Genomic DNA, 26,209 nt, shown 5'->3' with positions numbered 1-26,209 from the left:
CGGCGCCGGAATCTCGACCGCCGGCATACCGACCGCCGTTATACCGACCGCCGTTATACCGACAGCTGGGCGAGTGCAAATGAGCCCCTTGCGGGCACGGTAGAGCGATATGAGCACCACACTATCTATTCTCCCTCCATGGGGGGTTGTGGACCCCCAAGAGGGAGAAAAGGTGTCTGTATACCGGCTGCCGGGTTTTCCGGCACCAGTATACTGTGCGCCGTGATCCCGACAGCCGGCAAACTGAAGACCACCCCAGCTATACTAGTTCGGTGCATGAGGGAACAACAGAAATCTGCAGCAGCAGCGTTGCGCATATGCTGGACGCTTAGTAAGCACCAGAAGCCATTTTTGGACTCGTAGAAGATCGTAAAAGAATGTATGTTGGAAACAGTCACAGCACTTTTTGAAGAGAAGGACATTCTTGCGGCTATTCAAGACATTCCTTTGACATCAAGAAGCAATACAAGAAGAACAGAAATTTTAGCTGCTGACAACAAAAGCAGCTTGCTCGAACCTCTACATAAGGCACCTTGTTACAGCATTGCACTTGACGAATCTTGCGATATTGTTGACAATGGACAAATGTCCATTTTTGTGCGATTTTATGACGCTGAAAGTAAACTATTTAGAGATGAGTTGCTAGCAATATTGCCATTTAAAGGCAAGACTCGCGGAGATTTGTTCAAGACTTTTGATGAATTCATTACAAAATCAAATATTAGCTATGATAAAATTGTGTCCATTTCAACTGACGGCGCCCCGGCCATGATAGGCAAAGAAAAGGGTTTGGTAAAGAGAATCAGGGATAAGAATGCTGGGATATTATCTTATCAGTGCATAATTCATCAGACATCCCTTTGTGGCAAACTCAGTGCTACATTAAAGGACGTAATGGACACCTAGATTAAGTTGATCAATTTTATGAGGTCTCGCTCTGCTCTTCAGCACAGACAGTTCAAAGAGTTCTTGTCTGAATGTGATTCGGCCTATTCCGATTTATTACAACACAACAATGTTTGCTGGCTGAGTAAAGGCCAAGTTATTGAACTTTTTGGCACATAAAAGACGACGTGACAGCATTCCTGGAAAATTTGAATACCGAAGAAGCAAGGAAGTACATGGAGCACCTAGCCAACAGGTGCAATATGCTCGCTTTGTCTTTTCTGAAAGACATTCTCAAATATTTAAATGACCTTAATACCGAGTTACAAGGGAACGGAAAGTTAATATGTGATCTGATACAAAGTGTCTCTGCTTTCCGTCGTAAGCTTGATATATTTGAAAAAGACATTGAAAAGCAAGAATTTATTCATTTTCCAACTACTCTTGAATTAAGAAAAAATAATTCTGAAATGGACACTGCAGTATTTTCAAGTTTTGTCTCAGATCTTAGGAAGGAATTCGCAGTAAGATTCCAAGACTTTGCAGAGATAGGAAAACTGCCGCATTTTATAAGACCTCCTTATGAAGTTTCTACAGCGGGAGAATGGACTGATGTAGCTGAGAAGTTGTTCGGACTTTCAAAACCTACCCTTCAAATGGAGATTATCGACATGCAAGAAGATGTTTCCTTGAAAATGTACAAAACTGAATTCCACTGAAGAATTTTGGGCTAAGCATGTTTTGGACAAGTACGCAAATTGTAAAAAAAACTGGCTATCAACATAGCTACCATGTTTGGCTCCACATACATATGTGAGACCTTTTTTGCCAAAATGAATTTTCTGAAAAACAGACATCAATCAAAGTTAACAGATGCCCACCTTGAAGACACTCTGTGTATTAGTTGTTCTCCAAGAGTTCCAAACTTTAAAAAACTGTCTCAGGATCGGAAGTGCAATTTCTCGCATTAAGGGAGTGATTCAGGTTGGTTTGCAGAAGGAAATGCCTTCTCTAATGGACAAAACCATGGGCACTGCAGGTGGGGCAGATATAACATGTGCAGAGAGAGTTAGATTTGGGTGGGGCGTGTTCAAACTGAAATCTAAGTTGCAGTGTAAAAATAAAGCAGCCAGTATTTACCCTGCACAGAAACAAAATAACCCACCCAAATCTAACTCTCTCTGCACATGTTATATCTGCCCCAGCTGCAGTGCACATAGGGCAGGCATGTCCAAACTGCGGCCCTCCAGCTGTTGAAAAACTACACATCCCAGCATGTCCTGACACAGCTTTAGCATTCTCTGACAGCAAAACTGTGTCAGGGCATGCTAAGATATGTAGTTTCTCAACAGCTGGAGGGCCGCAGTTTGGACATGCCCAACATAGGGGGTCATTCCGATTTGATCGCTCGCTAGCAGTTTTTAGCAGCCGTGCAAACGCTAAGCCGCCGCCCTCTGGGAGTGTATCTTAGCTTAGCAGAATTGCGAACGATTACATCGCAGAATGGCTACAAAAAAATATTGTTCAGTTTATGAGTAGCTTCAGATCTACTCAGCGCTTGCGATCACTTCAGACCATTCAGTTCCGGATTTGATATCACAAACATGCCCTGCGTTTGCCCAGCCACGCCTGCATTTTTCCAGGCACGCCTGCGTTTTTTCGAACACTCCCTGAAAACGGTCAGTTGGCACCCAGAAATGCCCACTTCATGTCAATCACTGCGGAGGCCATTCGCTAGACCTTGTGTGAAAAAATACATTGGCCGTTGTGAAAGTACGTCTCACATGTGCACTGCGCCGCGTACGCATGCGCAGAAGTGCCGTTTTTTTACTTAATCGCAGTGCAGCGAACATTTTCAGCTAGCGATCAACTCGGAATGACCCCCATGGTGCCTAATTCAGAGTTGATCGCAGCAGCAAATTTGTTAGCAGTTGGGCAAAACCATGTGCACTGCAGGGTGGGGGGGGAGAGCAGATATAAAATGTGCAGAGAGAGTTAGATTTAGGTGGGGTGTGTTCAAACTGAAATCTAAATTGCAGTGTAAAAATAAAGCAGCCAGTATTTACCCTGCACAGAAACAAAATAACCTACCCAAATCTAACTCTCTCTGCACATGTTATATCTACTCCCCCTGCAGTGCACATAGGGGGTCATTCCAACCCGTTCGCACACAGCAGTTCTTTGCTGCGGTGCGAATGGTTCGGAAATGCGCATGCGCAGTGGACGCATTGCGCACGTGCGTTGTTGCCTGGTGACAATTGTCGCTGGGTCGCGACACCACCAGTGAGAAAAGTAATCGCAGCGGTGATCGCAAGAAGATGGACAGGTTGGAGGCGTTCCGGGGCGGATACACACCGTGCTATGCTAAAATACACTCCCCCATAGGTGGCGTCAGGTTGATCGCACAAGCACCAAAAAGTTGCTACGTGTGATCAACTCGGAATGAACACCATAGTTTTGTCCATTAAAGAAGGAGTTTGATTTTGCAAACCAACCTGAATCACTGCCTAAGAGTAACATAAAGACTTGTAATGTCTAGTAAAGTTTTAAGCCTTAAAATTCCTTTTAAGGTATGTAGTACATTACTTGTTTCAGCACCAAAATAAAAACTTGTTATTATTTATGGCATGTACACACGGTGAGATATTTTCTTACGATTTTGACTATATAGTCAAAATCGTAAGAAAAGTTAGTGCAGATAGCAAGGTGAAAGTCACCTTGAGATCCCGATTCGATACTGATATGTGCTTGCGATACTGACTGATGGGGTCATTCCGAGTTGATCGTAGCTGTGCTAAATTTAGCACAGCTACGATCATGTTTCCAGACATGCGGGGGGACATCCAGCCCCGCATGTCAGTGCCGCCTCCCCCCCCCCCCCCCGCGCACAAATACAAAAGCATCGCCTATGTATCTGTGGAGTAACTCCCGGGCAGCGCAGCCCCTGCGGCTGGCTGGGTGTTGTGTGTCGCTGCCGCTGGCGGAAGCGGCTGCGTGAGACATCACACAGCCGCCACGCCCCCCCCCCCCAACGGTCCGGCCACGCCTGCGTTGGTCGGACCGCGCCTACTAAATGGCGGCTTAACCCCATTCAGCCCCCTCGCCCAGCGACCGCCTCTATCTCAGAGACGATCGCTGGGCACCGAAAACTGCCATGCGCCGGCGCACTGCGGCGCCGATGCATGCGCAGTTCCGACCCGATCGCTGCGCTGCGACAAACTGCAGCGAGCGATCGGGTCGGAATGACCCCCTATGTGCCGACCTAGAACCTGTCGCATAGTGAGAATCGGGCATAGCCTGAATCTCACCGTGTGTATGGGCCATTACATTCCAGATATTTGATTTTGTGGTTTTGTGGACCTCGATCAAAATAATTAGAAACATCCAGACTCCATTAAAAATGACTTGCCTAACCCGATGTGCGTCGGGACTTTTCTCGGGTTTTATGTTTTGGTTTTGAAGCTGTATCTCCTTCATGTTTTGGATCTGTATTTTTTTATTTTAAAAAAAGGCAGTTTAATAAACTATGCAAAAAAAAAATCAGAAATGCCTCAAACAGGGCATAATGCAAAAAAAAAAAAAAAAGTGCAAGATGGAATTGTCCTTGGGCCCTCCCTTCCCACCCTATGTTGTGTATATATAAAAAAGGAGATACACAGTTTAACAAACCAATCATTTCAGCGACAGGGACTGTTACTTAAGTTGTGTCTGAAATTGTTGGTTTGTTTGGGCCCCCACAAATTAAGCAGTGCACAAACTATCATCATCAGCATCCGATTTGCCACCCCCGTCAGTGTGTACATCCTCTTCTTCACACATTATTGATTTGTCCCCGCTGGAATCCACTGTATTAGGTGCCTCTTTATTTTGTGAACGTAATTTCCGGTAAAGGCCTTCCTGGTGGAATTTGTCATTTGTTTTGATGAACACCATCTTTTCCACATTTTGGGGAAGTAACCTCCTACGCTGATCAGTGACAAGGTTCCCGGCTGCGCTGAAAACTCTTTAGAAGTGCACACTGGAGGGGGTGGGGGTGGGGGGGGGGCACAAAAGTAAAACAAAGCCAGTTTGCACAAGGGCCTCCAAATTGCCTTTTTAACTTGCCAGTATTGAAACAGACTGTCTGACATTCCTATTTGGATGCTATCACTGAAATGATCATCAACCGTTCTTTGAATGGTGACAGCATCATATGCAGTGACAGTAGTCATGTCCGTAATTGTAGGCAGCTTCTTCAGTCCAGACCAGATGTCAAAACTTGTTCCTGACTTATTTGCATCACTGCCAGTGGGTCTCTTTGAAAAAAAAAAAAATTCCCTGCAGCCGCAGTTTCCAGAGAAACTGAAGGAGGAGATGTAGCCGTGTCACATGCCGCTTGAGCAGGTAATTTCCTCACCAACGGTTCTTTGCATCTCTTCAGATTTGTGTCCGTCGGAAAGAAAGATACAACGTAGAACTTAAACCTAGAAACAAGTATGGGCCCTCATTCCGAGTTGCTCGCTCGCAAGGCGATTTTAGTAGTATTGCACACGCTAAGCCGCCGCCTACTGGGAGTGAATCTTAGCATCTTAAAATTGCGAACGAAAGATTCGCAACATTGCGATAAGACATCTCTGTGCAGTTTCTGAGTAGCTCCAGACTTACTCGGCATCTGCGATCAGTTCAGTGCTTGTCGTTCCTGGTTTGACGTCACAAACACACCCAGCGTTCGCCCAGACACTCCTCCGTTTCTCCAGCCACTCCCGCGTTTTTCCCAGAAACGGTAGCGTTTTTTCCCACACGCCCATAATACGGCCAGTTTCCGCCCAGAAACACCCACTTCCTGTCAATCACACTACGATCGCCTGAGCGATGAAAAAGCCGTGAGTAAAAATCCTAACTGCATAGCAAATTTACTTGGCGCAGTCGCACTGCGGACATTGCGCATGCGCACTAAGCGGAAAATCGCTGCGATGCGAATACATTTTCCGAGCGAACGACTCGGAATGACCTCCATGGTTGCCAAAATATAGTGATTTCACTGATTTCAAGAGATTTACTTTTTACGATTCTTGAATCCTGGTGAAGCCGATAAAGGGCTTGATCTACAAGTCCGACATGCTTAGTGTACTATTCTAAGAGTCTAGTAATAGGAATGACCTGACTCAAGCTGGCAGTGTCTGAACTAACGTCACATGTGGTTTGAGAACCTTGCACAACACGGAAATTATTCTCTACTGCACTTGACTAAGGTGCATTCCCCCTCCTTTCCCTATGTCATAGGTTGCTGTGTAGCTATGGATGGCCTTTTGCTGCTCCTGAAGCATATAGAGCAAGCATTCCCAACCACGGTCCTCAAGGCACACTAACAGTGCAGGTTTTAGTGATATCCAGGCTTCAGCGCAGGTGACTTAATCAGTACCTCAATTATTTTGATTTAACCATCTGTGCTGCGGCCTGGATATCTCTAAAACCTGCGCTGTTAAGGCCCGTACACACTGGTCGATATATCGGCCGTTCTCTTGAACGGCTGATATATCGCGGGTCCGTCGGCCAGTGTGTATAGCCGATACGTCTGTGAACTCCGTCGTTCACAGACGTATCGCGGCGGCCCCGCAACACAGCCGACGGCCAATATATCTACCGATATATTGGCGCGTCGCTGTGTGTGTACGGGGCGGTCGGCCGACCGCCCGTACACATGCTGCGGCGGCCGGCGTGTGTACACGCCGGCCCAGTTCATGACGTCAGTTCATGACGTACGTTCATGACGTCAGTTCAGTTCATGCTGCGGCGGCCGGCGTGTGTACATGCCCGCCCAGTTCATGATGTCAGTCCCCGACGGATCGGGCAGTGTGTATGCACAGCACACTGCTCGATCCATCCATAGATATATCTGCAGATCAATTGATCTGCAGATATATCTACTAGTGTGTACCCACCTTTAGTGTGCCTCGAGGACCGTTGTTGAAAATGCCTGATATAGAGGGTTGAATTCTACCTCGTTACCTCTTGCTTCAGCTGATGGCAAGGCAAGTTCAACTGTTCTTGCAAGTGCTGCAATCTTCTACACGCAAGTGTAGAATGACGAAAATGTACAAAAATTTTCAGGGCAACAGAAAGCATCTCCTGCACACCCCTGTCATTTGGAAAAAAAAATTGCACCACCAAGTTAATCGTGTGAGCAAAACAGGGGACGTGTTGGAATTCACCCAGATATAATGCTCTCACAACATCTTACTGAAACCAGTGATACACTGATAGTCTGAATGAGCTGGCACATGCTCATTCAGACTGCTGCTGCTGCTGTTTGTGCTGCTGAAGGCAATACATCTACCCAGTGGGCTGTCACAGTCATGTAGTCTTTAGTTTGCCCTGTTCCACTTGTCCACATATCCGTGGTTAAGTGGACAGTGGGTATAGCGGCATGTCTGAGGACAGTGTCGGACTGGGATATGAAGGGCCCACCGGGGGAATGCAGTTATAGGTGCCCATACTTAGAGGAGTGGCCAGCCTACAAAGGGGGTGTGGTCAGCCTCCACAGAGGCTTGACATACACAATAGTTTAGTGCAGTGTAAAGCAACATATCTACCATGTATAATACAAGTGCACAGTCTGGAACCTGATCCCTAGAGGAGGGAGTGGGCACTCAGGCAGTGGGGCCTACCGGTGGTTTCCCTGGTACCCCTATGGGCCAGTCCTACCCTGTCTGAGGACATTACTAATGCCTTGTTTAATGTCCTTGTAAAGGCTGGGAATTGCTTTTCTAGTGAAGTGGAATCTAGATGGGATTTTGGAACACAGTACTCAATCAACTGTCTAAAATCCACTGAACTAATGGCGGATACTGGACGCATGTCTAAAACCAGCATAATTGTTATGGCGTCAGTAATCTGCTGTGCAACTGGGGAACTGCTCTCAAACTTACTCCCCCTTGCAAAGCACTGTTTAACAGTCAATTATTTTGCTAAACTACTACAAGTAGTCTTCCTAGTCCCCTTCTGGACAACAGCAGCAATAACAGGTAGTGTACGGATGGTGTAATGGTTAGCATTACTGCCTCACAGCACTGAGGTCGTGGGTTTGATTCCCACCATGGCTCTACCTGTGTGGAGTTTGTATATTCTCCCCGTGCTTGCGTGGGTTTCCTCCGGGAACTCCGGTTTCCTCCCACAATTCAAAAATATACTGGTAGGTTAATTTTCTCCCAGCACAAATTAACCCTAGTACGAATGTGTGCTCGTGTGCATGTGATAGGGAATCTAGATTGTAAGCTCCACTGGGGCAGGGACTGATGTGAATGGGCAAATAGTCTCTGTAAAGCGCGGCGGAATACTGGAAGCCTCCTCTTCCAGTACAGTATTGGAAACATCAGGCTTGCACATGACACCCGTGGACACACTTGGACTCTCCTCTGTGATTGGTGATATTTCTGAGCATACACTTGGCTTCTATGCCTTAACAAGTTTACTTTTTTTAAATCTTCTACTGGAGAAAGGCTTACATCATCATTACGAGATGTAGAACCACCAGTCATAAACAATGGCCAAGGCCTTAGCCTTTCTTTGAGTAGTACGTGGTTCAGGATCTCCTTTCAGTTGTTCCTCCTCCATTTCTATTAACAAACGCAAAGTGGGGTACAGCACACACCACAATTTGTACCAAAAATGTATCCCCTGAAGTGTCACACAATACGTGTATGAGTCAGAAATACTGTAGTAATCAAACACTGTGGTTTCCTTTTAACAACAGTGTCACACAATATGTGTATGACTGACTAAACTGCGTTCTGACTCACAGTGTCAACGAAAAATAAAATAGTAAAGTACACCGGGATTTAGCACCAAAAAAATATATATATTTTATATATATTTTTAAATAATATGTTTAGCTATAACTGGTAACCTAGATTGGCAGAGGATCCCTTTATGTACAGTATGCTGACAACATGCATTCCTGGACGTAAATGGCGTCAAGTCCCGGCCGTGGCACCTTTTAAAGATACCAAGTCCCGCGAGAATCCGACAGCAGGGTGATGGCAGTATGATGACGGTCTGACTCATTTTGGGGACTGAGTCTGGTTGGGAACCCCGAGCCAGGCTCGGTTCAAGGCTTGTATCGCTAAATTCGGGTGGGTCCGGTTCTCGGAGAACGAAACCGCTCATCTCTACTCGAAACTCAATTAATGCATCAATCCTCTGATGACAGCTGATTTCAGACCGCAAAAAAACGTTTGATCAGCCCCTTAATATTGTTTCTGAATAAAAACTTTTCTTTTTTTTAAATCCTTTTGACATACTAGATTATTAAAATATTTAGTAGTTTCATATCATAGGTGAACTACAATAAGTGCACACATCTGTGGCCAATGGCCTAGACCTTCCTATAGGGCTGTAAATACTTCAACATCAAAGTTCTACTATAAGGGAAGGGACTGTATACAGTACAGGAGGTTTATGTCCTATAAACACGGGTGAGGGATCTGCTACATTTTGGGGTCAATTCATGAAGTTACAGTCATGGCTACCAGTAATTATTATCACTATATATTTGTCATATCGATGCTGTATACAGTATATTGGTGTTATGTGCCCATTCAGCAAAACTTACCTTTCCGGCAACTTCCTCCAGTAAGTGGTCTTCAATCCTGGGAAGCAGCATGAAGACAGACATATTGTGAGTCCGATATGTAGTCTTCACACTGCACATGCGCCAACAGCGCCACGGTTTGAGGAGCATCACTCATTAGTCATTCAGCTGTGGCAGATCAAGAGTTGGCTGCAGGGGCGTAGCTATGCGCATTGGGGCCCCATAGCACAGTTAGTCATCCCCCATCCGCCCCGCCCCACTCAACTGCAAATGGCACCCCCCACCCTTGTGAATTGCTAAGAGATTCCTTCCCCGACTACTTAAAGATCCCCCGCCCGCCCGTGGACTACCTGCAGTGGGTGGGCACTCACCAATGGGGCGCCATTTTCTGCGGTCTGCTGCTGCCTGCAGAACTGCTGCCACATCCGCTTCTCTCTTGGCCAACTCCATCTAGAGGAGTTGGAGGTGGATGCTGAGAGGAGGAGTGGTGGACACTGAGAGGAGGAGTGGTGGGCGCCGAGAGGAGGAGTGGTGCCCGTGGTCCAGTGACGTCCCTACAGACTCGGCCATGCCTCCTCCCAGCGTTAGATAGGACTCAGGAGAGGGGGAGCCAGCCAGGTGAGCAGCAGTATAGCACACTTCTAAGGTAAAAGCAGCCAGCGGGGCTCAGCAGCTAGGTGCAGGGGAAGGACTGGGCCCCAAAGACGCTCGGGCCCCATAGCAGCCGCATCCCCTGCACATATGGTAGTTACGCCCATGGATGGCTGCAGTGCGTGGTAGGCAATAACCACCAGCGGGGGCAGATCGAGAGTTGGCCACATCGTCTGGGGAAGGTAGAGAGATGCAGTAATCAGCTATGTTGGCACATTGAGATGCCTTGGCGGTGGAGGAGGGGGGGGGGGGAGTGCAGGGATCAGCTGTGGGGCAGTTTGAGAAGGTACTGCAGTTGGAGGAGGTGGAGAGGTTGGGGAGATGACAGGGAGACATAACAGACCTCATTATGCCATCCTGAGATTTTTAGAGAAGAGAAACGGATGTATGAGGAAGCAATACCTACTCTAATCAGGGGCACTGCTGGAGAAATAGGAAGTGAAAAGCCCACTAAGTCATCACAAGTGAAAAACCCATGTCATCACCGATAAAGAGCGTTTCACTGCTACATGAATAGACCCCTATGTGTGATACTAACAATCTAATTCAACTGTGTTCCACTTGGAATGTAAAAAAATTATGACTCAGTGGGTGATCAGACATTGATGGTCATTCCGAGTTGATCGCTAGCTGCATTCGTTTGCTGTGCAGAGATGAGGCAAAAAAAGGCACTTCAAAGCAATGCGCACGCGCAAAGTACTATTACAACGAACGATGTAGTTTCACACAGGGTCTAGCAACGTTTTTCAGTCGCACTGCTGGCCGCAGAGTGATTGAAATGAAGTGGGCATTTCTGGGTGTCAACTGACCTTTTTCAGGGAGGCATGCCAGGAAAAATGCAGGCGTGGCTGGGCGAACGCAGGGCGTCTTTGTGACGTCAAAACAGGAACTGAACAGTCTGAAGTGATCGCAAGGTAGGAATAGGTTTGGAGCTACTCTGGAACTGCATGAAAATGTTTTCGAGCAGTTCTGCAAACCTTTCGTTCGCACTTCTGCTAAGCTAAAATACACTCCCAGTGGGCGGCGGTATAGCGTTTGCACGGCTGCTACAAACTGCTAGCGAGCGATCAACTCGATCCACCCTTGACCAAGTAATGGGGCAGAGGTTTAAGGCGGGTTCCACATGTGTTTCATCTCCACTGATAACAGAGTAAGAGGAGGAGGCAGGTAGGTGTTCATACAGAACAGTTGATCTCACCTTAATCCTAGAGAGTAAGCAACGCTGATTTTCTGTATATTACTTAAGATATTGTGGGGGAGATGTACAACATTGGAGAGAAATAAAGTGGAGTAGTTGCCCAAACCACCAATCAGCTCCTGTTTCTTCACATACTGTCATAGGCGTGTGCACGGGGGGTGCCTGGTGCGCACAGGCACCCCCTAATGTCCGGCACCCCCCACATGCCTGCACACAGTCAGTGCAGCCCCCTCCCTCCTCCTTTCCTGATGCATGTGACCAGAGCGGGCTGCAGAAGAGCGTAGAGGAGAAGGAGATCCTTCCCGCTCCCAGCCATACAGAGAGGAGAGGTCCATCTGTGAAGTGCGCCGCGGCTGATCGAAGCAGGCAGCAGGGTGGAGACTCACTGAAGCTAATAGCCTGTCAGTGAGTATCGCGGCTGCCAGATGCCTTCAAAGTGTGTGCGGCTGCGGCGGGGGGGAAGAGAACTAAGGGGGCAATCCGATCCGGCTTGTTTATGGGGGATGTGCCTGCCAGTGTTGGCCTCACTTCCCGCAGCACTGTCCTGGCATGCACCCATACCCCCCCCACACACACACACACACACACACACACACGCTGATTGTCGGCCTCACCTCCAGCAGCAGCACTGTCTGGCAGGCACCCATAAACACGCTGATTGTTGGCCTCCTCAGTACTGCTGGAGGTGAAGCCAACAATCAGCGTGTGAGGGGGAAGGGCTTAATGTGAATTTCGGCTCATACTGTGTGGCGTAATGTGATTAAGCCATGTGATTTTACTGAGAGAATGTAAAATAGTGCTAGACATGTCCCTGGGTGGTGCTAGACATGGCCAAAAGGCGGTGCTAGACACGCCCCTCCGGCGGTGCACCCCCTAATATAATTATCTGTGCACGCCTATGCATACTGTGCTATATAAATGATAGTTAGAAGTTGATTGGTTGGTTAGGGCAACTACAGTTTGTCACTCTCTGAGGCTTGATACCGCTCTCCCTGTAAATTGTGGCACAAAACCAATGATGGTGTTGCGATGATTTGGATCCCTTGCAATTTGGCTCGTAACAATTCTGCATCAATTGCAATAACGAAGTTGGGAAATAGATAGAAACATAGAATTTGACGGCAGATAAGAACCTCTTGGCCCATCTAGTCTGCCCCTTTTTTTATCCTTCAGTTAATCTCAACCCTTTTTGAACCTTAATTGTTTGTTAATTCTTTGTAAGGATATTCATATGCCTGTCCCAAGCATGTTTAAATTGCTCTACCGTCTTAGCCTCTACCACCTCTCATGGGAGGCTATTCCAGTTATCCACTAGCCTTTCTATGAAGTAAGTTTTCCTTTAATTTCCCCTGAACCCCCTCCCCCCTCCAGTCTCAGTGTATGTCCTCGAGTTCTAATACTTCTCTCCCTTTGAAGAATGTTTCCCTCCTGAACTTTGTTAAAACCTTTGGTATATTTGAAAGTTTCTATCATGTCCCCCCTTTCCCTTCTCTCCCCCAAACTATACATGTTAAGATCTTTTAGCCTTTCTGGGTACGTTTTGTGATGTAGGCCATGCACCATTTTAGTTGTCCTTCTTTGTACACTCTCTAATATATTTATATCCTTCTGGAGATATGGGGGGTGATTCCGTGTTGTTCGCTCGTTGCCGATTTTCGCTATACTGCGATTATCCGCTAACTGCGCATGCGCAATGTTTGCAGAGCACATGCGCTTAGTTATTTTACACAAAAGTTAGGTATTTTACTCACGGCATTACGAAGCTTTTTCATCGCTGTGGTGATCGTAGTGTGATTAACAGGAAGTGGGTGTTTCTGGGCGGAAACTGGACGTTTTATGGGAGTGTGCGGAAAAACGCAGGCGTTCGAGTTCCAAAACGCGGGACTGGCTGGATAAATGGGGGAGTGGCTGGGCGAACGTTGGGTGTGTTTGTGACGTCAAACCAGGAACGAAAAAGACTGAGCTGGTCGCAATGGCTGAGTAAGTCTGGAGCCACTCAGAAACTGCGGGGTAATCGTTACGAGAAAATTAGCGAAGCTTTCGTTCGCAATTCTGCTATGCTAAGATACACTCCCAGTAGGCGGCGGCTTAGCGTGTGCAATGCTGCTAAAAGCAGCTAGCGAGCGAACAACTCGGAATCACCCCCATGGTCTCTAGAACTGGACACAGTATTCCAGATGAAGCCGTACCACTGACCTATACAGTGGCATTATCAATTCTTTTTTCCTGATACTGATTCCTCTCCCTATGCAACAAAGCATCTGACTTGCCTTTCTCATTGCTTTATTGCATTGCTTTCCTGCCTTTAAGTCACTTGAAATAGTGACTCCTAAATCCCTTTCCTCCTCAGTAGTTTCCATTATAGTACCCTTGATACTATATTTAGCCTTTGGGTTTTTTGAGACCCAAGTGCATGTTTTTGCATTTTTTAGCATTAAACTGTATTTGCCATGTTCTTGACCATTTATCAAGCCTAGCTATGTCATCAATCATTTGTTTTACCCCTCCTGGTGTGTCTACCCTGTTGCATATCTTTGTATCATCTGCAAAAAGGCATACTTTCCCTTCAATACCATTTGCAATGTCACCAACAAAGATATTAAAGAGAACTGGCCCGAGTACAGATCCCTGGGGTACTCCACTGGTAACATTTCCCTCCATAGATTGCACTCCATTTACTACAACTGTCTGTTTCCTATCCTGCAACCAGGTTCTTATCCATTTAACTGTTTTATAATCCACCCCCACACTTTCAAGTTTATTTAGCAGTCTGCGATGTGGGACAGTGTCAAATGCCTTACTAAAGTCTAGATATGCTACATCTACAGCTCCCCCTTGATCTATTATTTTCATCACAGAGTCAAAAAAGTCAATAAGATTTGTTTGGCATGATCTTCCACCAGTAAATCCATGCTGTTTTGGATCATGTAAGTTGTTTGATTTAAGATATTCCACAACTCTTTCTTTTAATAGTTTTTCCATTACTTTCCCTACTACTGATGTAAGGCTTACTAGTCTGTAGTTACTTGCTTCTTCCTTGATTCCGCTTTTGTATAGTGGAGCTACATTCACTCTTTTCCAGTCCTCTGGAATGGCACCTGTATTTAGTGACTGGTTACAAGACATGTATTCTTTTATTGCACAATAATGAACACACATTGATTTGGACCATTTTTAAAACACATGAAAAACAAAAGAAAATTTTATTTAAAAAAAAATGTCATACAGGAATAGGCATACTACAAACAGTTTCATGGCGTATTTTAAATATATAAAATGGTAAACACATACTTACTCTGGGTAGCTTTGTTATATACCATATACTGTAGTACCAACACTCTGTAATTACCACATTATTATACAGCACGATAGCTGAATATCAACATTATAAAAATATCTTCAAGGCACACTTAGGGGTTCATGTAATCCTCCACAATGTGCCGCCATTATGTCCCCTGCACCCCTCTAATGGATGCAAGAAAAAGTGAGTGAGGATACATGACAGTCTCAGCAGAACTTGTTGGACTGCTGTCCTCATTTTAATACTGGATCTTGTTATACTGTACTGTATGTATTTTTTTATATTTCAAATAATCTTCATTAATAGATGTGACTCTATAAAGTCTGGGACATAAAAATAGATTATGAGCTTTGTATAAATAGAGGGGGGGGGGGAAGAAACATTCTATTGACCAATATTGAAAAACTGGGACATTTCCAAGGACAAACATTTCCATTGACAAAGTTATAAAAGGTGGGACAGCTGACAAACATGTACTATTGCTCATGCCTTGGTGTTGTCACTGGCTCCTAATGAATTAAAAGGAATATTAGTTAAAAATGGCCACCTCCACCATGTTTATGCAATGGGTACAGTACATTATGTTTAGTTCGCCACGTGCCGCATAATGCTCAGTGTTGATTGTAATTGCCGTTTTATGGATGATTTTTCATATCATGTATTTCACTGTATCATAGGTCGCCATTGTTTAGCCACTTAGCCAACTCATTGCGTTTATAAATAAAGTTATATACATACAAAGAAATTAAGATTTTGATTTTAAAAAAAATCATGTTCGGGCATTCTGTATGATCCATTGCTGTAGCGGCACCTTGGTCAGAGGCTGGAGTGTTCAGCACTGCCATAGCTGGTTGAAGGGGACCAAACCTCCAGGGAATTCGGACTTGGTTCCGTTTGACCAGCCATAGCAGCCTGTAGACCACACCCTAAAACTTCCTAATTTCTTCTTTAGAGTCCCCTGTCCGTGCATTTTGCTGAACCTGGAAGAGAATGCACACCGGTTAATTCAATGTGAAAAAAATATTTAACGGTCAGATGTATAAAACAAAGCAGACATAGCATTAAACAGAAACTGAAGGGACATTATATTTATTATTATTCAACATCTTTCTGAATGATATGTTTGGCAAACTTTGGGTGCGATCCTATTATTTTATAAAATGTACTTGATAAATGCTACCGCAAAGCAGATTAGTTGCTATGGGCAACTTCTCCACTCTTTTCACTGATTGATACATCAACCTCTCTTAGTTTATAACATTAACCTCTGTGAGCAAACTACAATGCTTGGGTAGAAGACTTAAACAAGCCTCAAATCCCAAAGTCAGGAATTACTGTTTAAATTATGTTACAGAAATTTAAGAAAGTGGGGTTCAAATCTGTCTAATTGCACTGTACAATAGGTATTCAGTCAGTATTTATTCATTGTTGATACAGGTTGAGTATCCCTTATCCAAAATTCAAAATCCCACATTTTTGGTTTCCCTACTGAGATACTGTATAAATGTATATTATATATCTATATAATATATTTATATATACACATAATATATAATATACTGTATGTCATTATCTCAGTAGGGGACCCAAAAATGTGGGATTTTGAATTTTGGATAAGGGATACTCAACCTATATTACACAGTATACCCACTTAACGACCCATACATAAAATTAGCTCAGAAGATACTTGGAATCCTCATTTATGCCCTGGAGTTTGATAAAAACTTTCATATCCCAACTACTACTCATCTTATTATAGATATGCTAAAAAATAAAAAACTTTCAGGGAGGATTTTCAGAATGGTTTTAATCAATAAATTAAATATTAATCTGAAGAAGTGATATGTAATTTGCAAGAATTGAATATGTCTCTAACGTCCGTGGTCTATCTGCACAAGCTATCAGCCTTCCCCTAGTGCAGTGCTTCCCGAACTCGGTACTCAAGGACCTCGAACGTTTTCCACATCTCCTCATAGAATCACATACTTAGCTCCCCGTGTGGACATTTTAAAATGTGTCAGTGAGTAATGAATACACCTGTGCACCTGCTGGGTGACCTGGTAAATGTGTCGGTGAGTAATGAATACACCTGTGCTTCTGCTGGGTGACCTGGGAAATGTGTCAGTGAGTAATGAATACACCTGTGCTCCTGCTGGGTGACCTGGGAAATGTGTCAGTGAGTAATGAATACACCTGTGCTTCTGCTGGGTGACCTGGGAAATGTGTCAGTGAGTAATGAATACACCTGTGCTCCTGCTGGGTGACCTGGGAAATGTATCAGTGAGTAATGAATACACCTGTGCACCGGCTGGGTGACCTGGAAAATAAGAACTGTTGGGTGTCCTTGAGGACCACGTTTGGGAACGACTGCTCTAGAGCATCAGCATGTAGTGGAGAGTACACTGAGATGCCCACTTTCAGTTTCCATTGACAGTGCAACTGCGCCATTACCTCTGAACACTCCACCATCTGCGCACACCATCTACACTTGGCGACAGCCTATGGCCTGCTCAGTGTTTTTATCTCAAATTACTCAAAACATGGCTACGGCTCCGAGTTTGGAAACATAAAAGGCCCATGAGACAGCCATTTCTTTGCAAAGACTTTAGGCCACCTTCCAATCCCCTCCCATGGTTGTGCACCACCATTTCTACAGCAAGCGACTCTATACAACAGTGATCTCTGCATACACTCAGTGGTACTCATGCACCATAGGGCTTTTTCTAGGCATTTCAAACTCAGGCCATAGGTGAGGAACAGACATCCAATCTATAGATAACTAATAGCAGGCATTAGTCAGAGTGGTTTAGTTGGAAAACATGGGCTAAACAAACCCTTACTCAATACAGCCCTACTCTCAAGCACTATGCTACGTAAGCCAATAACATAATATAGATTTAATTCAACACCTACTGTAGTAGCCAAGAAACAGAACTCTAAAGTGACCTACAGTACAGTACAGAGTGCAGATTGCAATATTCTGGATCTGATTCTGCAGCGTAGGACCAAGGAGCTGACATTGGAACGCTGGATAAATTTAGAACACATGTGCTGTAGGTGACGCACAACTTTGTGAATTTCCCCTGCAGGCAGCCGGCTGCCACTTAAAAGTCAGCCAGTGCACTTACTCGATCCACAGCACTACGGGGCAGGTGACACCAGCGCAACTGTTGTACGGTTCCAGAGATACCCACTCCTGTCAATCACCAGCAGTCATAGCTTCATTCAGCACAGGCCTGATTGACGGCTGCACTAGCCTAGATCCATTGCACAATGTCAAGTGACCTTCTGCGGTGGACCATTAATGAAAAGTCCAGAGGAGCACTCAGGCCTCACATTCCAAGTAGGACTAAGAAGATCATGTTTGGGTATTATAGCACCGGGACATGAGGGACAGCTGGGAGCCTGACCTTTACATGCGTACAGACTGACACACCAACTATTTCCTACATCACGCCTGCCGAGGAGGTCAGTCTGCCGCCTCTTGCCGCTAAGTGATCAATGTGATATTTTATATGTACTGTATACTGTATATCAGCATTGCCCAAAACAGAGATCAGTGCAGCCAGCTCGTGTTCTTTATGTCTGGCACAAAATGTGCGGTATGTTCAGTATCTGTCAGAAGAGAAAACCCTGAGGGCGAATTTAGGGGCATAAGTCCTACGTCTGGGGGCCTCAATCTGCGGATCACAACCCAACAACCTGCATCATTCTAGTAACACGATCTTGAAGGGGAGGCATGAATGGCAAATGTGAAGAACTCACTACAAGACTCCTGATAATTCCTTATGCTCAACTTGGGTCTGATCGGCACTCAAAAGCGATTGCAGCAGCGTCATTTGGCGGTCGCCAGTAGGCGGGTTTATGCAAATAGGGCTACATACTCCTTCCCTTGTGTGGCTGAATGGACAAATAATTGTTTGCCAAATTTCAGAGATAATAAATCATAATTTTCTAAAGTAAAAGAGGGGATGGCACTCACAGAGCAGTATGTATGAAGCAGTAACACTTGCACACCCTTGCCAATTGCCTGCCTACTTGAAATGGGAGATATAGGGGTATATTCAATTGATGTCGGATCCTTTCCGACAGGATTTGGCCATTCCCGGCAATGCCAATCCGACTTTTTTCAAAGACGGATTGACATTGTTGGAAACGGGGCTAAAACCTGCCGGTTTTGGGCGCGGAATCCGACAAAACACGTGGATCCGCGGCTATTCTGCCGATCCACGTGTTTTCCGACAAGTCAGAATTGCCGACGTGTTGGAAAAAAGGCAGGGGGATTGAATAGGTCGGAACAGTTTTGAGTACAATTGAATACCCCCGGTACTGTATGTGCTTATTAGAATGCCATACGATTGTTGGATCACCCATTGTTTTATCTTTACGTCACTGAGTCACCTCTGGTGTAATACCATCAGTCCAATTCAGAACCCGGCTATGGTTAAAAAAATAATTTATAGGTCTTTGACCTATATTTATATACGTTAGTCCTAAGAAGTACAAATTAACTACGCTTACGTACAAATAAATATATCATGGTACACATGTGCCGCAATGTTCTGAACGTTCGCTATTAAGGCGCATACGCATGTTGCTGCCAACTTGCCAAGAGAATGCAATGGGCACCTTCCCATGGAGCCCCACCCACAGTTCCCTGACAACCGATCGGTTGCTAATGAGGCACGTACACCTATCACTGATGGCTTGTTGAGAGCAGTGCAGGGGACCCCTCCCTGCAGAGCCCCTACCGTAGCCGACCAGTATGACCTAGTTTGCTGCTGATCGTTTGGTGGACAACAGTGAAGGACATATAGGAGATCCGGGTTTGGTTCCTCTTCCCATTGTGGACACACATTTCAGATATGCTTTGTGGTTGCGGAATTTTTGTGAGCATATACATTATTAATGGGAATCTGCTATATGTGAGATAAATTGATTTGATGGTGTTGCACCAGAGCACACCTCCAACATGACCCTCTCCAGGAGGGACACAATGCTCTGCTTCTGGACTTTTCTCTTTATTTATGATTGTCTGCACCTGTGTTCAACAATTAATGGATAAGAAAGGTGTTTCAGCACAGGTGATAGCAATCATAAATTAAGAGGAACATTCAGGAGCGGAGCATTCTGTCCCTCCTGGAGAGGGTCATGTTGGGAGGTATGCCAGAGTGTGTGTATATATACAAGTTTCAGGGAGCTACGATATATTAGGTGGCTAAAGTAACCTGTCGATAGATCACTGGGGGATCTGACAATCATTTGGAATTAAAATAAGTGCATACATTTCCAATATAAGGCACACATGCAATTGGTACTGGTGTGTTACTTATTGATACATAATATAGCCTCTTATTTTCAAAAATGTGTGTGTGTGTGTGTGTGTGTGTGTGTGTGTGTGTGTGTGTGTGTGTGTGTGTGTGTGTGTGTGGTGTGTGTGTGTGTGTGTGTGTGTGTGTGTGTGTGTGTGTGTGTGTGTGTGTGCGACCTGTATACTGTGTGTGTGTATATGTATATATATATATATATATATATATATATATACTGCATCTACCATACTGGGGGCCACAGTGTATGAACTAAAACACAGGGGCCAATTCTGAATTGGGAGCATAGCAATAAAAGAAGGTTTCTTTGCACTTGGAACAAACCATGTTGCAGTGCAAGGGGAGCAGATATATATATTTTTTAATGTTTTTGCATGCAGGGTAAATGTCGGCTGCTTTTGCGTAAAGGTTTGTTCCAGGTGCAGCTTTATTTTACACTACAATGTAGATTTGAGCCAGGACGTGTCCCTCCAAAGTCTAAATCTCTGTACATTTTAAATCTGCCCCATCTGCGATGCAACATGGTTTTACCCAAGGGTAAAGTTCCTTGCTTTTTTTTGTTTGTTGTTATTGTTTTGATCCCAATCAGAAGTGCGGACACGTGTGTTATGTTTTTGTTTGAAAATGTTACTTAATGTTGTCCTGGCCTAGTTAAGGTCTGCATCATACCTCCCAACATGACCCTCTCCAGGAGGGACAGAATGCTCTGCTCCTGGACTTCCCTCTTACTGTATGATTGCCATCACCTGTGCTGAAACACCTTTCTTATCCATTAACCTGTTCAACACAGGTGCCGGCAATCATAGAGAAAGGGAAAAGTCCAGAAGCAGAGCATTGTGTCCCTCCTAGAGAGAGGGTCATGTTGGGAGGTATGCTGCATGGGTGTGGATACATACGATTGTTTGACATTCATAAGGGTCAGTTCACACATGGGTACTAGGGAGTGCATTTTACTGCAAATTAGTGGCGTTTAAAGAATATATATTAGTGTAAGACGCACAGAAAGGAGGAACCCGTGATGCTGGGTTGCGAGCTTAAATGTTTTGATCACAATATGAACTAAGGGTGACATTTACTAAACAGTGATAAGAGTGGAGAAGTGAGCAAGTGGAGAAGTTGTCCACAGCAACCAATCAGCACTGAAGTAACGTCTATAATTTGCATACTATAAAATGATACAGAGCTGCTGATTGGTTGATGGGGCAACTTCTCCACTGGCTCACTTCTCCGCTCTTATCACTGCTTAGTAAATGTCCCCCTAAGCATACTTGCCTACCTGACTCTGTCCATGAGGGAGAAAATGCTCTGTTCCTGGACTTTCCTGGTAATGTATGATTGCCATCACCTGTGGTGAGCTAGGTAATTGATAAGAAAGGCGTTTCACCACAGGTGATGGCAATCATACATTACCAGGAAAGTCCAGGAACAGAGCATTTTCTCCCTCATGGAGAGGGTCAGGTAGGAAAGTATGCCCCTAAGACAGTGACTAATGGTGGTGAAGCTCCCCACAAAAAGTCAGGCTAAGAAATCTGCATCTTTAGACGCAGACCTTGGCCTCGCCTCTCCCAGAAAATGGGGAAGTTGCAGGATACTCCCAATTTTTGGGGTAGTTCCCTGCACCCCCAGAAGAGTGGGCACTCCTCCCGCATCTCGCCCGCTTCCTAGTGGAATGGGCATTATGGGGAGACAATTGCTGTAATCGCGGGCCCGAGTTATGACATATGGCTTTTTTTTTCCGTGCAATCGGTGCTATATATAAAACAGGTCAGTGGTTCTCAAACTCAGTCCTCAGGACCTCAAACTGTGCATGTTTTCCAGGTCTCCTCACAGATCCGTGAGTGGAATAATTAGCTCAACCTGTGGTTCTTTTAAAATGAGTCAGTGAGTAATGAATACACCTGTGTACCTGTTGGGTGATCTGAAAAACGTTTTTGGGGTCCAGAGGACCGAGTTTGAGAACCACTGAAATAGGTAAAGCCAAGCGCATACTGCAGGCATGTCCAAACTGTGTCTCTCCAGCTGCTGTGAAACTACACATCCCAGCATGCCCTGACACAGCTTTAGCATTCTCTGACAGCAAAACTGTGTCAAGGCATGCTGGGATATGTAGTTTCACAACAGCTGGCGGGCCACAGTTTGGACATGCCTGGCATACTGTTTTTCTTGTAGGGTATAGGGATAAAACTGAATTTTGGGGATATAATCATTACAGATATGCAGGGAAAACAACTTTTTTAACACTGGATGTATAAAACTGTGGGCCTAATTCAGACCTGATCGCAGCAGCAAATTTGTTAGCTAATGGGCAAAACCATGGGGGTCATTCCGAGTTGATCGCTCGCTAGCTAGTTTTAGCAGCCGTGCAAACGCTATGCCGCCGCCCACTGGGGAGTGTATTTTAGCTTAGCAGAAGTGCGAACGCATGTGCAGCCGAGCTCTACAAAAACAGTTTGTGCAGTTTCAGAGTAGCTCTGAACCTACTCAGCGCTTGCGATTACTTCAGCCTATTCGTGTCCGGATTTGACGTCACACACCCACCCAGCCATGCCTGCGTTTATTCAGACACGCCTGCGTTTTTGCAAACACTCCCTGAAACGGTCAGTTGACACCCAGAAACGCCCCCTTCCTGTCAATCTTCTTGCGGCCGTCTAGGCGAAGGAAAACTTTGCTGGAACCTGTGCACAACCACAAAGACCTGTACGTTGCACGTGCGCATTGCGGTGCATACGCATGCGCATAAATGCTGGTTTTTTACCTAATCGCTGCGCTGCGAAAGTCGGCAGCGAGCGATCAACTCGGAATGACCCCCAATGTGCACTGCAAGTGGGGCAGATATAACATATGCAGAGAGAGTTAGATTTGGGTGGGTATTTTGTTTCTGTGCGGGGCAAATACTGGCTGCTTTATTTTTACACTGCAATTTATATTTCAGTTTGAACACACCCCACCCAAATCTAACTCTCTCTGCACATGTTATATCTGCCCCCCCCCCCCCCCCCCCCTGCCCAGCACATGGTTTTGCCCATTTGAGAACAGGTCTGAATTAGGCCATATATTTCCCTTGATGCATAGAGGCACGCTGAGCACTGTGGGTAGTGTAGTTTAGTTACTGATAGACAAATAAAAATAAAAATAGTTGAATCCTGTACTAAATTATTGACACGTATATGACACCGTATGTTTCAGCTTGACTGTGACGTCACATGTTCTGACCTGTTGTTCACGCCCAGATAACTACAGAATATCAGTTTGCTGGCAAAGTAAGCGACAGACATTGAGATAGATATCGACAGGCCAAGAAGGGTTAATCCGAACTTGCAGCAGGTCTCAGTGAAACCACACACTTCCTTACATTCCATAGACATGTAATACCATATGGGCATATAAAGAAGCATGTTATCTCAAGTGAGGAAAAGGACGCCTTTGTCTGAAATCCCCACAATGCCCTTTTAGGTGCTGTTAATCCAACGCCCGCCCCACCACTCACACATAACCCAGTATGAAATAACATTACATATAACGTGATTAACATGATCCAACTGAGCCCGTGGGTGCCAACCAATGAGACTTCTAGTCAGTGACTAACTTTAAGACTTTTTTAGCAACGTCATATAATATTATGCTTCTGGTTTCCCCAACATGTTATAGCTGCAATAATCAGAGTTGAATGAGGCAACTTAGTTTTTGTACGGCATGCAATCAGATATAATACGAATATCGTAATTTTTCACAAGCAGGCCATGTTTTCCACATATCCTCTGATTACTAAAGGTGTGTTAACGCAATTATTTTCTTTTTGGACAACCTCTTATTTTGCTATAGTGTCACCCCTAAATAAGTAACTCACTGAGGGCACACCCCAGGGTGCTAACGTTGCCCCCTTGTGGGCAGGCCGATTCCGGGAGAAGCAGTGGGCTTATTGTGGCGGCGAAGACTGGATGGCCAACTATCACCTGCCCGGGCTGGAGGTGTGTAATTCATGCAACATCTGATTGGACAGGAGCCACGGCTAATCCGATCACATGTAATGTTGGATAACAACTGTCCGTATTAGAGAATGCTATGGATGGCCATATTGTCCCAGTATTAAAACTGTTTCAAAGGACAGAGGGAGGTTCTAGAAGGCTGGGAAATCCCCAGATGTAGTTGAAGGATGCTATTAAAAAAGTGGGTAAGCCATTAAAATTGATGGACAACTGATAGCAATGGTTTCAACAGTGGCCAAACTGCAAACCGGTACACAGCTGCAACACAACAAACACGCCCATGAATACTGATGCACTGTATAAACACCTAAACAAGTCACTAAAAGTAAAATATAAAATAAAATAGCTGCAGCGCTGTTATAATACAAGTTCAAAATAACCAAACATTTGTAGGAAATGTTGCAGTATCTGATCAACCACATTTTGCAATTAATACCTGTAAAATAAAATACTTTTCATTTGAGACCCGAAGAGACAAATCTTGCAGAAGCATAATAGACTTTTTGTAGTTATATGTTTTTGATTTTTTTTAATGCACCTACTGTAAATCAAGATCGAAATCTAAATAGTTTAAAGGACAATAGATTTTATTTAATAACAATGCAAATTGCAAAGATGAGTATTGACCCCTTGCTCAATCAGATTTTAGCTTTCAATCTAACTGGTGCGTCAAAAATCATAGCTTGAATCTGATTGGTTGGTGCGTGTTACAGTGTATTTCTCCCCCAATTGTTGCTTCTGTCACATTCATTCAAAAGTTAGTGATATTACCACACTAAGGGGGACATTTGCTAAGCAGTGATAAGAGCGGAGAAGTGAGCCAGTGGAGAAGTGGCCCCATCAACCAATCAGCAGCTCTGTATAATTTTATAGTATGCAAATTATAGATGTTACTTCAGTGCTGATTGGTTGCCATGGGCAACTTCTCTACCGGCTCACTTCCCCGCTCTTATCACTGCTTAGTAAATGTCCCCCTAAAAAGTGGCTACAATGATGATTGGAAGTGTAATATATATTGCTAAACATTGGATGAGAAAAAAAGAAAACAAATATTTTGCGAATTGCGAAGAATTTCCACATTCCGTAACATTTTATCGTGTATATTTGTCTGTCTTTTGGGATTCAGTTACTATTCACTACAATATAATATCAAGGTTCTAAAACTGTACTCCAGATACTTTGTAGCTGATATTTATACCCTGGTGTTTTTTTTTACACATTAAGCCCTGTATATTTTTGACATGATCCAAACTCTCAAGCCCAGTTTCACCTAGAAATAAGATGTTTTATGCAAATAGGCAGCATATGCTCTGCCCAATTACTGAGATTCCTACTGAATAATAATAAAATACAAAAATACTCAAGAAGTAAGTGGTACGACTGACAGCCCATAACACATCCCCTCGCGCAAATCCCTTTGCATATGAGAAAAAAGTAAAACATCACTTACAGAGCAGTAATACCGTACAGCAGCGCTATGTGCTACTAATATGTCCCAAACAAAGCAAAAATAAATACAAAAAATATGGGAATAAAAAACTATTCTGTAAATTGTAGGAAAGCAGCAGAACATATAATTACCTGTATAACGACATACCAGTATTCGGCATTCTCCTTCCCAGCCTCTCTGAGCGACTGGTGCAGATAGGAAGGCAGTGTACCTTATTCTAGACTGAGGCCCTTTCAAGTCTTACCTAGCTGAGCGCCTTTCTAGGATACAAAACTGCAGAAGTGTTAAAACAATATTTGCTAATAGAAAAACAAACAAAAAGAAGCAAACAATAAAAAAAAAAAATATTCTAGTTTAGATTTTCTGCTGATCTATAATATAAGACCGTGCAGCCTTTTCCTTGCAGGAATAAGCAGAACCTACTGTATCTCTCTAGATGCACAGAAGTCCTCACACCAAGTCACTAGCCCTCTTCCCCTCTCTACAAGTCTTTTTTAACACTAGGGTGAGGAGGATCCCTGCTGCTGGCTTTCTCTGACCTGCTGTCCTTGCTTTATGCCCCTGTAAGGCCCTGCATCCTCCCTTTTGTATGACTTGCTAGCCCCCCAAGCCTCGCCTCGCACCTGTCTGTGTCGCTTAGAGTCCTGGGCCATTCTCGTGCCTCCTGTCCATCTCAATCATGGGCCTGACAAGCTAGCGAGAGCTGTAAAATTACACCTCTTCAGCTGTCTCGCTGTATGACGGAACATCCCTCACTGCTAGCCTTTTCCAGAGGGAGAGGTACATACAACGCAGGCTTTGCCATTTATAGGAAAAAGGGTGAGAGGGAAGAGAGTTTCATT

General features: G+C 44.6%; 1 long non-coding RNA gene across 1 annotated transcript; it reads right to left on the bottom strand.

Annotated features, from left to right (window-relative positions):
* Positions 1-14,418: 14,418 nt before the first annotated feature.
* LOC134911115 (uncharacterized) lies at positions 14,419-25,939 on the bottom strand. Its single transcript, XR_010176328.1, has 3 exons — positions 25,791-25,939; positions 25,499-25,640; positions 14,419-15,584 (listed from the first exon to the last, which is right to left on the bottom strand). It is a non-coding gene; the product is annotated as an uncharacterized LOC134911115 (long non-coding RNA).
* Between the last annotated feature and the right edge of the window lie 270 nt (positions 25,940-26,209).

Source organism: Pseudophryne corroboree, chromosome 4 (assembly GCF_028390025.1).
Source record: "Pseudophryne corroboree isolate aPseCor3 chromosome 4, aPseCor3.hap2, whole genome shotgun sequence".
NCBI classification, from domain to species: Eukaryota; Metazoa; Chordata; class Amphibia; order Anura; family Myobatrachidae; genus Pseudophryne; species Pseudophryne corroboree.
Note: the sequence above shows the minus strand (reverse complement) of the source record. Positions and strands in the feature narration are given on the sequence as shown.